General features: G+C 39.7%; 1 protein-coding gene across 2 annotated transcripts in view; it reads right to left on the reverse strand.

The window, feature by feature from the left end:
• The window catches only part of NCALD (neurocalcin delta), a 343524-nt gene that overhangs the window by 182980 nt on the left and 146053 nt on the right, over positions 1 to 14491 (reverse strand). For both annotated transcript variants that reach the window (XM_018058319.1, XM_018058320.1), the window contains one exon: positions 11175 to 11262. The gene's annotated coding sequence lies outside the window, so the exon portion shown is untranslated. The remainder of the gene's footprint in view (positions 1 to 11174; positions 11263 to 14491) is intronic.

Genomic DNA, 14491 nt, shown 5'->3' on the forward strand with positions numbered 1-14491 from the left:
GAGCTACCCAGACAACAGCAAATCAAAAATGATTGTAAATCTACACTCTTCATATACTTCACTTTCAGATAGTTTTTACATATGTCTTTCCTATCTATTGTTGTCAGGAACTCTGTCCCTAGGTGACTTTTACAACAGTCTGGAATTCTTGAACAAAACTCTAGAAAGCCCAGGAAACTGGGTCAATGTTTGCTACCTTAGGCCACTCTTTTGGAATGCTTAGAAAGTTTAATCTCTATTCAAGAGGTCATCCTCACCCTTGCCTTGCCTTCCCCCTCAAGCCAACAGTAGTTGAGCAGGAAGTGGTTCCTTCACTGCCTCAAGAACTTTCCGGTTAATTTCTTATTCAATCCTCCTCCTTTGGGTCTGGCAGATGCCTCAAACCTCTGGCACAAACTCAACCTCTTGTTGCTCTGCATAAATCAGAGATGAAGTAAAGTATATTTGAGGCTCACTCAAGAAGGAAACCATATTCACAGAAAACTAGTCAATCTTATCACACTAGGACCACAGCCTTGTCTAACTCAATGAAACCAAGCCATGCCTGCGGGGCAACCCAAGACGGGCGGGTCATGGTGGAGAGGCCTGACAGAATGTGGTCCACTGGAGAAGGGAATGGCAAGCCACTTCAGTATTCTTGCCTTGAGAACCCCATGAACAGTATGAAAAGGCAAAATGATAGGATACCAAAAGAGGAACTCCCCAAGTCATTAGGTGCCCAATATGCTACTGGAGGTCAGTGGAGAAATAACTCTAGAAAGAATGAAGGGATGGAGCCAAAGCAAAAACAATACCCAGTTCTGCATGTGACTGGTTATAGAAGCAAGATCCGATGCTGTAAAGAGCAATATTGCATAGAAACCTGGAATGTCAGGTCCATGAATCAAGGCAAATTGGAAGTGGTCAAACAAGAGATGGCAAGGGTGAACGTCGACATTCTAGGAATCAGTGAACTAAAATGGACTGGAATGGGTGAATTTAACTCAGATGACCATTACATCTACTACTGCGGGCAGGAATCCCTCAGAAGAAATGGAGTAGCCATTATGGTCAACAGAAGAGTTCGAAATGCAGTACTTAGATGCAATCTCAAAAATGACAGAATGATCTCTGTTCGTCTCCAAGGCAAACCATTCAATATCACAGTTATCCAAGTCTATGCCCCAACCAGTAATGCTGAAGAAGCTGAAGTTGAATGGTTTTATGAAGACCTACAAGATCTTTTAGAACTAACACCCAAAAAAGATGTCCTTTTCATTATAAGGGACTGGAATGCAAAAGTAGGAGGTCAAGAAACACCTGGATTAACAGGCACATTTGGCCTTGGAATGCAGAATGAAGCAGGGCAAAGACTAATAGAGTTTTGCCAAGAAAATGCACTGGTCATAGCAAACACCCTCTTCCAAGAACACAGGAGAAGACTTGACACATGGACATCACCAGACGGTCAACACTGAAATCAGATTGATTATATTCTCTGCAGCCAAAGATGGAGAAGCTCTATACAGTTAGCAAAAACAAGACTGGGAGCTGACTGTGGCTCAGATCATGAACTCCTTATTGCCAAATTCAGACTTAAATTGAAGAAAGTAGGGAAAACCGCTAGACCATTCAGGTATGACCTAAATCAAATCCCTTACGATTATACAGTGGAAGTGAGAAATAGATTTAAGGGTCTAGATCTGATAGATAGAGTGCCTGATGAACTATGGAATGAGGTTCGTGACATTCTATAGGAGACAGGGATCAAGACCATCCCCAAGGAAAAGAAATGCAAAAAAGCAAAATGGCTGTCTGGGGAGGCCTTACAAATAGCTATGAAAACAAGAGAGGCAAAAAGCAAATGAGAAAAACAAAGATATAAGCAACTGAATGAAGAGTTCCAAAGAATAGCAAGAAGAGATAAGAAAGCCTTCTTCAGTGATCAATGCAAAGAAATAGAGGAAAACAACAGAATGGGTAAGACTAGAGATCTCTTCAAGAAAATTAGAGATACATTTACATTAACATTTCATGCAAAGATGGGCTTGATAAAGGACAGAAATGGTCTGGACCTAACAGAAGCAGAAGATATTAAGAAGAGGTGGCAAGAATACATGGAAGAACTGTACAAAAAAGATCTTCACGACACAGATAATCATGATGATGTGATCACTAATCTAGAGCCAGACATCTTGGAAAGTGAAGTCAAGTGGGCCTTAGAAAGCATCACTATGAACAAAGCTAGAGGAGGAGATGGAATTCCAATTGAGATGTTTCAAATCCTGAAAGATGATGCTGTGAAAGTGCTGCACTCAATATGCCAGCAAGTTTGGAAAACTCAGCAGTGGCCACAGGACTGGAAAAGGTCAGTTTTCATTCCAATCCCAAAGAAAGGCAATGCCAAAGAATGCTCAAATTACTGCACAATTGTACTCATCTCACATGGTAGTAAAGTAATGCCCAAAATTCTCCAAGCCAGGCTTCAGCAATACGTGAACCGTGAACTCCCTGATGTTCAAGCTGGTTTTAGAAAAGGCAGAGGAACCAGAGATCAAATTGCCAACATCTGCTGGGTCATCAAAAAAGCAAGAGAGTTCCAGAAAAACATCTATTTCTGCTTTATTGACTATGCCAAACCCTTTGACTGTGCAGATCACAATAAACTGTGGAAAATTCTGAAAGAGATGGGAATACCAGACCACCTAACCTGCCTCTTGAGAAATCTGTATGCAGGTCAGGAAGCAACAGTTAGAACTGGACATGGAACAACAGACTGGTTCCAAATAGGAAAAGGAGTACGTCAAGGCTATATATTGTCACCCTGCTTATTTAACTTACATGCAGAGTACATCATGCGAAATGCTGGACTGGAAGAAACACAAGCTGGAATCAAGATTGCCGGGAGAAATAGCAATAACCTCAGATATGCAGATGACACCACCCTTATGGCAGAAAGTGAAGAGGAGCTAAAATGCCTCTTGATGAAAGTGAAAGAGGAGAGTGAAAAAGTTGGCTTGAAGCTCAACATTCAGAAAACGAAGATCATGGCATCCGGTCCCATCACTTCATGGGAAATAGATGAGGAAACAGTAGAAACAGTGTCAGACTTTATTTTTTTGGGCTCCAAAATCAGTGCAGATGGTGACTGCAGCCATGAAATTCAAAGACGCTCACTCCTTGGAAGAAAAGTTATGACCAACCTAAATAGTATATTCAAAAGCAGAGACATTACTTTGCAGACTAAGGTCCGTCTAGTCAAGGCTATGGTTTTTCCTGTGGTCATGTATGGATGTGAGAGTTGGACTGTGAAGAAGGCTGAGAGCTGAAGAATTGATGCGTTTGAACTGTGGTGTTGGAGAAGACTCTTGAGAGTCCCTTGGACTGCAAGGAGATCCAACCAGTCCATTCTGAAGGAGATCAACCCTGGGATTTCTTTGGAAGGAATGATGCTAAAGCTGAAGCTCCAGTACTTTGGCCACCTCATGTGAAGAGTTGACTCATTGGAAAAGACTCTGATGCTGGTAGGGACTGGGGGAGGAGGAGAAGGGGACGACCCAGGATGGGATGGCTGGATGGCATCACAGACTCAATGGACGTGGGTCTGAGTCAACTCCGGGAGTTGGTGATGGACAGGGAGGTCTGGCGTGCTGCGATTCATGTAAGAGTCAGACACGACTGAGCGACTGAACTGAACTGAACAAGAAGGAAAGGCCTTCCCTTGTGGCTCAGATGGTAAAGAATCTGCCTGCAACACAGGAGACCTGGTTTCAACTTCTGGGTCAGGAAGATCCCCTGGAGAAGGGAATGGCAACCCACTCCAGTAGTCTCGTCTTGAGAATTGCTTGGACAGAGGAACCTGCTGGCTACAGTCCATGGGTCACAAAGAGTTGGACATGACAGTGACTAACCCTTTCAAGAAGGAAATCTGCAGTGAGAAATCAACTGGCCCTGAGATCACAGACTCAGAAGAAAGACTTGGACCTCCCTGGCAGTGCAGTGGTTAAGAATCCTCCTTGCAGGGGCGGTCCTAAGATGGCGGAGGAATAGGACAGGGAGACCACCTTCTCCCCCACAAATTTATCCAAAGAACATTTGAACGCTGAGCAAATTCCACAAAACAACTTCTTAATGCTGGCAGAGGACATCAGGCACCCAGAAAGGCAGGCTATTGTCTTCGAAAGGAGATGGAGAAGTCTTGAGGCTACTGTAAGAATAAGACTGAAAACCAGAGGCAGGAGGCTTAAGTCCAAATCCTGAGAACACCAGAGAACTCCTGACTCCAGGGAAGATTAATCAATAGGAGCTCATCAAATGCCTCCATACCTACACTGAAACCAGCACCACCCAAGGGCCAACAAGTTCCAGAGAAAGACATACCACACAAATTCTCCAGCAACCCAGGAACATAGCCCTCAGCTTCAATATACAGGCTGCCCAAAGTCACTCTAAAAACATGAACATCTCAAAACTCATTACTGGACACTTCAGCACACTCCAGAGAGAAGAAATCCAGCTCCATCCACCAGGACACAGACACAAGCTTCCCTAACCAGGAAACTTTGACGAACCACATGTCCAACCCCACCCACAGTGAGGAACCTCCACAATAAAGAGGAACCACAAACTGCTAGAATATGGAAAGGCCACCCCAAACCCAGGATGAGATGGCTGGATGGCATCACGGACTCGATGGATGTGAGTCTGAGTAAACTCCGGGAGACAGTGATGGACAGGGAGGCCTGGTGTGCTGCGATTCATGGGTTCGCAAAGAGTCAGACACGACTGAGCAAATGAACTGAACTGAACTGAACTGAACCCCAAACACAGCAATATAAACAAGATGAAGAGACAGAGGAATACCTGGCAGGTAAAGGAACAGGATAAATGCCCATCAAATCAAACAAAAGAGGAAGAGATAGGGAATCTACCTGATAAAGAATTCTGAATAATAATAGTGAAAATGATCCAAAATCTTGAAAACAAAATGGAGTTACAGATAAATAGCCTGGAGACAAAGATCGAGATGAGGCAAGAAATGTTTAACAAGGACCTAGAAGAAATTAAAAAAAGTCAATATATAATGAATAGTGCAATAAATGAGATAAAAAACACTCTGGAGGGAACCAACAGTAGAAAAACGGAGGCAGAAGATAGGATTAGTGAGGCAGAAGATAGAATGGTAGAAATAATGAAACAGAGGAAAAAAGAATTAAAAGAAATGAGGACAACCTCAGAGACCTCTGGGACAATGTTAAATGCCCAAACATTCAAATCATAGGAGTCCCAGAAGAAGAAGACAAGAAGAAAGGCCATGAGAAAATACTTGAGGAAATAATAGTTGAAAACTTCCCTAAAGTGGGGAAGGAAATAGTCATCCAAGCCCAAGAAACCCAGAGAGTTCCAAACAGGATAAACCCAAGGTGAAACACCCCAACACATATTAATCAAATTAACAAAAATCAAACACGAAGAACAAATATTAAAAGCAGCAAGGGAAAAACAAAAAATAACACACAAGAGGATTCCCATAAGGGTAACAGCGGATCTTTCAATAGGAACTCTTCAGGCCAGGAGGGAATGGCAGGACATACATAAAGTGATGAAAGAAAATAACCTACAGCCCAGATTACTGTACCCAGCAAGGATCTCATTCAAATATGAAGGAGAAATCAAAAGCTTTACAGACAAGCAAAAGCTGAGAGAATTCAGCACCAGCAAACCAGCTCTCCAACATATGCTAAAGGATCTTCTCTAGACAGGAAACATAAAAAGGGTGTATAAACTCGAACCCAAAACAATAAAGTAAATGGCAATGGGATCATACTTATCAATAATTACCTCAAATGTAAATGGGTTGAATGCCCCAACCAAAAGAAAAAGACTGGCTGAATGGATACATAAACAAGACCCCTATATATGTTGTCTACAAGAGACCCACCTCGAAACTAGGGACACATACAGACTGAAAGTGAAGGGCTGGAAAAAGATATACCACGCAAATAGAGACCAAAAGAAAGCAGGAGTAGCAATACTCATATCAGATAAAATAGACTTTAAAACAAAGGCTGTGAAAAGAGACAAAGAAGGACACTACGTAATGATCAAAGGATCGTCCAAGAAGAAGATAGAACAATTATAAATATATATGCACCCAACATAGGAGCACCGCAATATGTAAGACAAATGCTAACAAGTATGAAAGGGGAAATTAACAATAACACAATAATAATGGGAGACTTTAATAACCCACTCACACCTATGGATAGATCAACTAAACAGAAAATTAACAAGGAAAGACAAACTTTAAATGATACAGTAAACCAGTTAGACCTAATTGATAATCTAGAGGACATTTCACCCCCAAAACAATGAATTTCACCTTTTTCTCAAGTGCACATGGAACCTTCTCCAGGATAGATCACATCCTCGGCCATAAATCTAGCCTTGGTAAATTAAAAAAATTGAAATCATTCCAAGCATCTTTTCTGACCACAATGCAGTAAGATTAGATGTCAATTACAGGAGAAAAACTATTAAAAATTCCAACATATGGAGGCTGAACAACATGCTGCTGAATAACCAACAAATCACAGAAGAAATCAAAAAAGAAATCAAAATATGCATAGAAACAAATGAAAATGAAAACACAACAGCCCAAAACCTATGGGACACTGTAAAAGCAGTGCTAAGGGGAAGGTTCATAGCAATACAGGCTTACCTCAAGAAACAAGAAAAAAGTCAAATAAATAACCTAACTTAACACCTAAAGCAACTAGAAAAGGAAGAAATGAAGAACCCCAGGGTTAGTAGAAGGAAAGAAATCTTAAAAATTAGGGCAGAAATAAATGCAAAAGAAACAAAAGAGACCATAGCAAAAATCAATAAAGCCAAAAGCTGGTTCTTTGAGAAGTTAAATAAATTGACAAACCATTAGCCAGACTCATCAAGAAACAAAGGGAGAAAAATCAAATCAATAAAATTAGAAATGAAAATGGAGAGATCACAAAAGACAACACAGAAATACAAAGGATCATAAGAGACTACTATCAGCAATTATATGCCAATAAAATGGACAACTTGGAAGAAATGGACAAATTCTTAGAAAAGTACAACTTTCCAAAACTGAACCAGGAAGAAATAGAAAATCTTAACAGACCCATCACAAGCATGGAAATTGAAACTGTAATCAGAAATCTCCCACCAAACAAAAGCCCAGGACCAGATGGCTTTACAGCTGAATTCTACCAAAAATTTCGAGAAGAGCTAACACCTATCCTACTCAAACTCTTGCAGAAAATGCAGAGGAAGGTAAACTTCCAAACCCATTCTATGAGGCCACCATCACTCTAATTCTAAAACCTGACAAAGATGCCACAAAAAAAGAAAACTACAGGCCAATATCACTGATGAACATAGATGCAAAAATCCTTAACAAAATTCTAGCAAACAGAATCCAACAACAGATTAAAAAGATCATATATCATGACCAAGTGGGCTTTATCCCAGGGATGAAAAGATTCTTCAATATCTGCAATTCAATCAATGTAATGCACCACATTAACAAACTGAAAAATAAAAGCCATATGATTATCTCAATAGATGCAGAGAAAGCCTTTGACAAAACTTAACATCCATTTATGATAAAAACCCTCCAGAATGCAAGAATAGAAGGAACATACCTCAACATAACAAAAGCTATATATGACAAACCCACAGCAAACATTATCCTCAATGATGAAAAACTGAAAGCATTTCCCCTAAAGTTAGGAACAAGACAAGGGTGCCCACTCTCACCACTATTCAACATAATTTTGGAAGTTTTGGCCATAGCAATCAGAGCAGAAAAAGAAATAAAAGGAATCCAGGTTGGAAAAGAAGAAGTAAAACTCTCACTGTTTGCAGATGACATGATCCTCTACATAGAAAATCCTAAAGACTCCACCAGAAAATTATTAGAGCTAATCAATGAATATAGTAAAATTGCAGCATATAAAATCAACACACAGAAATCCCTTGCATTCCTATACACTAATAATGAGCAAACAGAAAGAGAAATTAAGGAAACAATTCCATTTACCATTGCAACGAAAAGAATAAAATACTTATGAATATATCTACCTAAAGAAACAAACGGAGAAGGAAATGGCAACCCACTCCAGTGTTCTTGCCTGGAGAATCCCAGGGATGGGGGAGCCTGGTGGGCTGCTGTCTATGGGGTCACAGAGAGTCAGACACGACTGAAGTGACTTAGCACCAGCAGCAAACAAACAAAAGACCTACATATAGAAAACTATAAAACACTGGTGAAAGAAATCAAAGAGGACACAAATAGATGGAGAAATATACCATGTTCACGGATTGGAAGACTCAATATAGTGAAAATGAGTATACTACCCAAAGCAATCTGTAGATTCAATGCAATCCCTATCAAGCTACCAGCTGTATTTTTCACAGAGCTAGAACAAATAATTTCACAATTTGTATGGAAATACAAAAAAATCTCGAATAGCCAAAGCAATCTTGAGAAAGAAGAACGGAACTGGAGGAATCAACCTGCCTGACTTCAGGCTCTACTACAAAGCCACAGTCATCAAGACAGTATGGTACTGACACAAAGACAGAAATATAGATCAACAGAACAAAATAGAAAGCCCAGAGATAATCCACGCACCTATGGTCACCTTATATTTGACAAAGGAGACAAGAAAATACAATGGAAAAAAGACAATCTCTTTAACAAGTGGTGCTGGGAAAACTGGTCAATGACTTGTGAAAAAATGAAACTTTCTAACAACATACACAAAAATAAACTCAAAATGGATTAAAGATCTAAACATAAGGCCAGAAAATATAAAACTCTTAGAAGAAAACATAGGCAAAACACTCTTGGACATAAACCACAGCAGGATCTTCTATGACCCACCTCCCAGAATATTGGAAATAAAAGCAAAAATAAACAAATGGGACCTAATTAAAATTAAAAGCTTTTGCACAACAAAGGAAACTATAAGCAAGGTGAAAAGACAGCCTTCAGAATGGGAGAAAATAATAGCAAATTAAGCAACTGACAACGAACTAATCTCAAAAATATACAAGCAACTCCTGCAGCTCAATTCCAGAAAAATAAATGACCCAATCAAAAAATAGGCCAAAGAACTAAATAGACATTTCTCCAAAGAAGACATACAGATGGCTAACAAACACATGAAAAGATGCTCAACATCACTCATTATCAGAGAAATGCAAATCAAAACCACAATGAGGTACCATTTCATGCCAGTCAGAATGGCTGCTATCCAAAAGTCTACAAGCAATAAATGCTGGAGGGGGTGTGGAGAAAAGGGAACACTTTTACGCTGTTGGTGGGAATGCAAACTAGTACAGCCACTATGGAGAACAGTGTGGAGATTCCTTTAAAAACTGAAAATAGAACTGCCATACAACCCAGCAATCCCACTGCTGGGCATACACACCGAGGAAACCAGAATTGAAAGAGACACATGTACCCCAATGTTCATTGCAGCATTGTTTATAATAGCTGGGACATGGAAGCCACCTAGATGTCCATCAGCAGATGAACGGATAAGAAAGCTGTGGTACATATACACAATGGACTATTACTCAGCCATTAAAAATAATACGTTTGAATCAGTTCTAATGAGGTGGATGAAACTGGAGCCTATTATACAGAGTGAAGTAAGCCAGAAAGAAAAATGCCAATACAATTTTTTAAAGAGAGACAGACTTGGATGCTTGAGGAGGGCCAATAGCAGACATACTGATTCTCCACACCGTCACATTAAGAGGAAGGGTCCTTATGTTGGATCATACACATGCTTTACAGTCTTTAGGGGCAAAAATACACATTTCTCTATCATTCTTTAGCTTGATATCACAATGATCCAAGGAATTAATGCAATGGCTACTACCATGTTTAGGGTTGTGATCCATAAGTACTTCAGAGTATCTCAAGCTGCCTGATTACTGCCAACTTAAATGCATAATTCTTTCCTGGCCTTCAGGAGAAATGTGTTGACATTGAGGCTTAGTTATCAATGTTATGAGGAAAAAAAAAAACAGTAGATATTGACTAGCTTGACTTCAAACATTTTATTACTGTCCTATAGCTTTCATTAAAAGAACTGGCTTTATTCAATTTGGAATACAATTGGAAGTGAAAGGCTTTTCACTTTCACTTTCTCATTATATCCAGATGAGATATGTTACTCATCTATTAATTAAACTATAGAGAGTTAATGGAGGATGAAGGAAATGGATGAAAAAGAGCTAAATACATATAAGTTTCATTTATATTGACTTATCTCCTTTCCCTGAAATATCAGCAAAATACAAACTAAGGTTCTGTTCTGGCCCATGTTCACTTTAATGTATTTACCATTTGGTCTTCATACAGAACTATTTGGTCAAGTAAGTATTCATGCCTTCTTCGCAAACAGTCGCAAGAAGTATTACCAGGGCTTAAGCCAAATTACCTTGTCTACAAACCTTGGCTGGCTCACATCTGGAGCAATTAACATATTTTGAAAATTGTCCAAGAAATTCGTAAATCAATAGATTTCCCTTCCTGAAAAGCCAATTTCCTAAACAGTCAATGAGATGGCTTTTGAGACCCACACCAACTAAATAGGAAAGTAATACTGTTCCTATCTTAACAGGAAACTCATGATTGCGGGTGCTGCTGCCCTCATTATACCATAATAGGATTTCAAAAGAATCTTTTCTGAATTAAAAAATATTCCATCTATTTGCTGCGCAATATCCTCTTCAATCTTTCATACTAAATGATAGATATGGAAGTAAGGAGGGGCACATATTGTCCTTTTCTCCAGGAAGCAAGTCAGGTTTTTTATTTCATTATCCCTTCTCCTACTTGTTTGTTTTTTTTTAATTAAGTAAATTTCTATTTAATCAGCGTCACTACAGAAAAGAATTTTTTTTTAAGTAAAATGGTAAAATAGTTTTCGGTAACAGAAATTTATCTAGAGTTAAAAATGGAAATGCATCTTCATGACAAAGCTTTAATGGCAGATATAAGCTAGCATTTTCTATTTACCAAATACCAAAAACATTTAACACACAACAACTTAACCAGGATGCAACATCTTTGCATTCTGAATCATGATTTACAAGTTCAAAACCCAGGCATTTGAAAGGTTAAAAAAGTAACTCACAATATGCAGTCACGCAGCGGCCCGGGTCTCAGAGCCTTCCACAGCTGTAAGGACAGATTTGCTCGCCGGCAGTTCTCTGGCCCTGCAACTGAGATCACTCATAATTAATGAATAATTTACTTGAACACTTGACAGCTCAGTAAGCGGTTTGTGTAAGGCTGTTACTTTTACTTCTTCTGTAGTTGCCTTTGCAAACAGGAAACAGGAAACACACCTACAAGAACACTGACAGACCTCAGCCTAATTGGTCTTTTCTCAAAGAACTCAGTGGAGAGTCTTGTACCACAGACATGATATGTCCCTAAAAGAGCAATACTCAAATCCTTCTATTGCAGAGTTTAAAATCTTTTAGACAGGTGCCATGCAGGCAATTTATTACAAGCATTTTAGTAATATTCAGGCCTTATGATCTTAATCCTGGGAGGACTATAAATTTCAATATATATATAATATTTATAAATATATACATATCAACACATGTTTATATATAAGTACAAATATCTAATACATTAAGCAATATATTATTTAAATATAGATTATTTAAAACAATAAGCAGCATATTAAAGTAATATATATAATTTTCCTGGAATATATGTGGAAACTATCATTTAGGAATCTTTTGTCTACACGTAACAGAAAACCCAGCTCAAAATCCCTTCAACAAATAAATAACAAAACAAGAAAATATTTTGGTTTATTAAGTTGGGAAGAGAAACCTGGATATAGGGCTGGTTTTAGGAAAAGAGTTTCACTATGTATATCTCTTGATTCTCTGCAAGTGTCTTAGCATGGTATTTTCTGTAGAGTGACTTCACCTTCTGGCTGCCTTTCCTCTTGGTGCAAACAAATAACTTCAGTGGTTCAAGCTCACACATCCATCTTCCAAGAGGGCAGTGTTAGCGTGCTGCCAGTCTCAAGCTCTGAAGTCATTCTGATTGCCCATCACTGAATCAGTCACTGTACTTTGCTGAATGGCTTTAATCAAGCCTTATTCTTGTGAGAGGTTACAGCCTATCTCTCTCTCTCTCAGTCACTCAGTCATGTCTGACTCTTTTTGACCCCATGGACTGTAGCCCCGCCAGACTCTTCTGTCCATGGAATTTTCCAAGCAAGGATACTGGAATGGGTAGCCATCCTACTCCAGGGAATCTTCCCCTGAGTCTCTTGAGTCTCCTGCATTAGCAGGCAAGTTCTGTACCACTGGTTCCACATGGAAAACCCAGAGATAAGGGTAGGAATTTCTAAAGAAAAATCACATGGAAGGGCATTCAGGTTACTAAGAGGAAGGGAAAAGGGGGAAAGGAATATTGGAGGAAATCAACAAATGTCCGCCATGACAATGTTTGGCAATAATCCAAAGATTGGTATTTGAGGATGTGTATCTATGAAAATACTGGATCTTGGGTTATCTAAAGATGTCTGAAAGAGAATGAGCTGAGGTTCAAGAGATATTGATTACCCAAATCTTTGCATCTAGTAAGATTTTCTATTAACATTATGTTTTTATGTCTCCTAAGAAAATAATTTCAGAATTTCTCCTCTTTGTTTATGAAACACATAAATAGTGTATAAAGTGTGCTTGCACACGATCTTCCACCTTGTTATTCAAACAACCCTGCTAGGTACATAGATAACCCTGGCGGGAGCTTAGAAAGCAGGGTAGATATTGCGCTTAACTCTCCAACACTCAGTCTACTCTTTGTTCTAACTGGACCTTGATTTTGCTCAGGGCAGCAATTTGCCCTGTTTAAACCATAGCTAAGGATGGGCAGGTGGAACACTTTGGGCCCTGGATATGTAAGCTGAAAGTACTAGGTAGAGCTTCTGGAACAGCTCTATTAAAGGGCTCTGGTGTTTGCTTTTTGCCCTTCTCCTTCCAATGCCTGAAACACCAATAAGATGCCAGAGGTGGAGCCATATCTTGCAATCACAGAGTGACAAGTGTACCACATGCTGGGACGACCAAATTGAAGGAGAAGCCACTATACCGGGCCTTGTCTGCCTCCTCCTGAGCTATTAGATGAGAAAAACCTCTATATTGTTAAGCCACCATAGAAGGGATCTTGTTCCTTGCAGCTAAACATACACCTATACAAAGAAGCTTAACAATCTGGTTATGACAGATCAAGGCTTAACCCCAGGTTTCTCGACTCTCTGTGTTGCCTCTCCATAAGCAAAATCCATACTCTGAATACCATGCAAACAGGCATTTTAAATTTATGCTTTCTTTTTAACAAAGAGCTTGTTTAAATGATCTGAGTCATAGCTATGATGCCAAGAGGGGATTCTCTCATCACTCTTCTGGTTTAGGTTTCTTTAACTTTCTAACATGTAACACTCAAGCACTTGCAAAATTTCTAAGACAAGAATGCCTTAGCCGCAGAAAAACAAACCTAGGGTCATTTGACCAAAATTTCTTTCAAGACTACCTAAGGGAGAATTGACCATCTTCCCAGATTTAGCCAGGGATGAGTTTTCTCCCTAGACTTTCTCACTGACTTAGTTATTAAAAAACAACAGAAGACTTCTGGTGTCTGGCTCCATGTATAAGGAGCTTGGAAGCCACCACTCTCTCTTAACAACAAATAGAAATCAACAACTCTTCTTGGATTCACAAACCGCTGCACCCAAGATTGGAGAGACCAGCAGGGGAATACAGGAGTCTCAGAGACTTGCCAGCAGAAACCACCGCATGAAGCCCTGTACCAGGGAAAGAAAACCTGAACTTTGGTTGACTAATAGCTGGGGTCTCTGTGAGGACAACTCTGAGAGTTCAACACTGCAGGGGCACACAGTCATGATGGAGGGCAGTCCTTACACTACTGTGAGATTTACTTCAAGAAGCTCTACCAGATTCCCACAGTAAATACCAAAGGAAAGTCAGTTCAGGTTTCTGGAACAGAGTGGGTAAAAGAGCATTTTGAAATATGCCAGAGCACTCTGTTCTTGCCCTCAGGGGAAACTAGTTACCAGAGACTGACCTGCAAGTGCATACTCAGAACCCAACTGACCTGGAGAAGTGTGGGGCCCTAAATGGGAAACCTTAAAAAAGATGGGTTAGCTTTGCGGTGGGAAACTAAGATGGCGCCTGGCGGAAGAGATAGAGGCATGGTCTATGTTAAAGCTTTTGATCGGCTCTCTTGATTTCCGTGCACATGGACACTGCGAGATCACCATAGACTCCTGTTATAATGAAGGCACATGATGATTTGACCTTTAACGAGATTGGTGCAACTATGGCATATTACAATCTGACCTTTAACGTGATTGGTGCAACTATGGCATATTACAATTTGACCTTTAACGTGATTGGTGCA

The sequence above is a fragment of the Capra hircus genome, chromosome 14, assembly GCF_001704415.2.
Source record: "Capra hircus breed San Clemente chromosome 14, ASM170441v1, whole genome shotgun sequence".
Taxonomy (NCBI): domain Eukaryota; kingdom Metazoa; phylum Chordata; class Mammalia; order Artiodactyla; family Bovidae; genus Capra; species Capra hircus.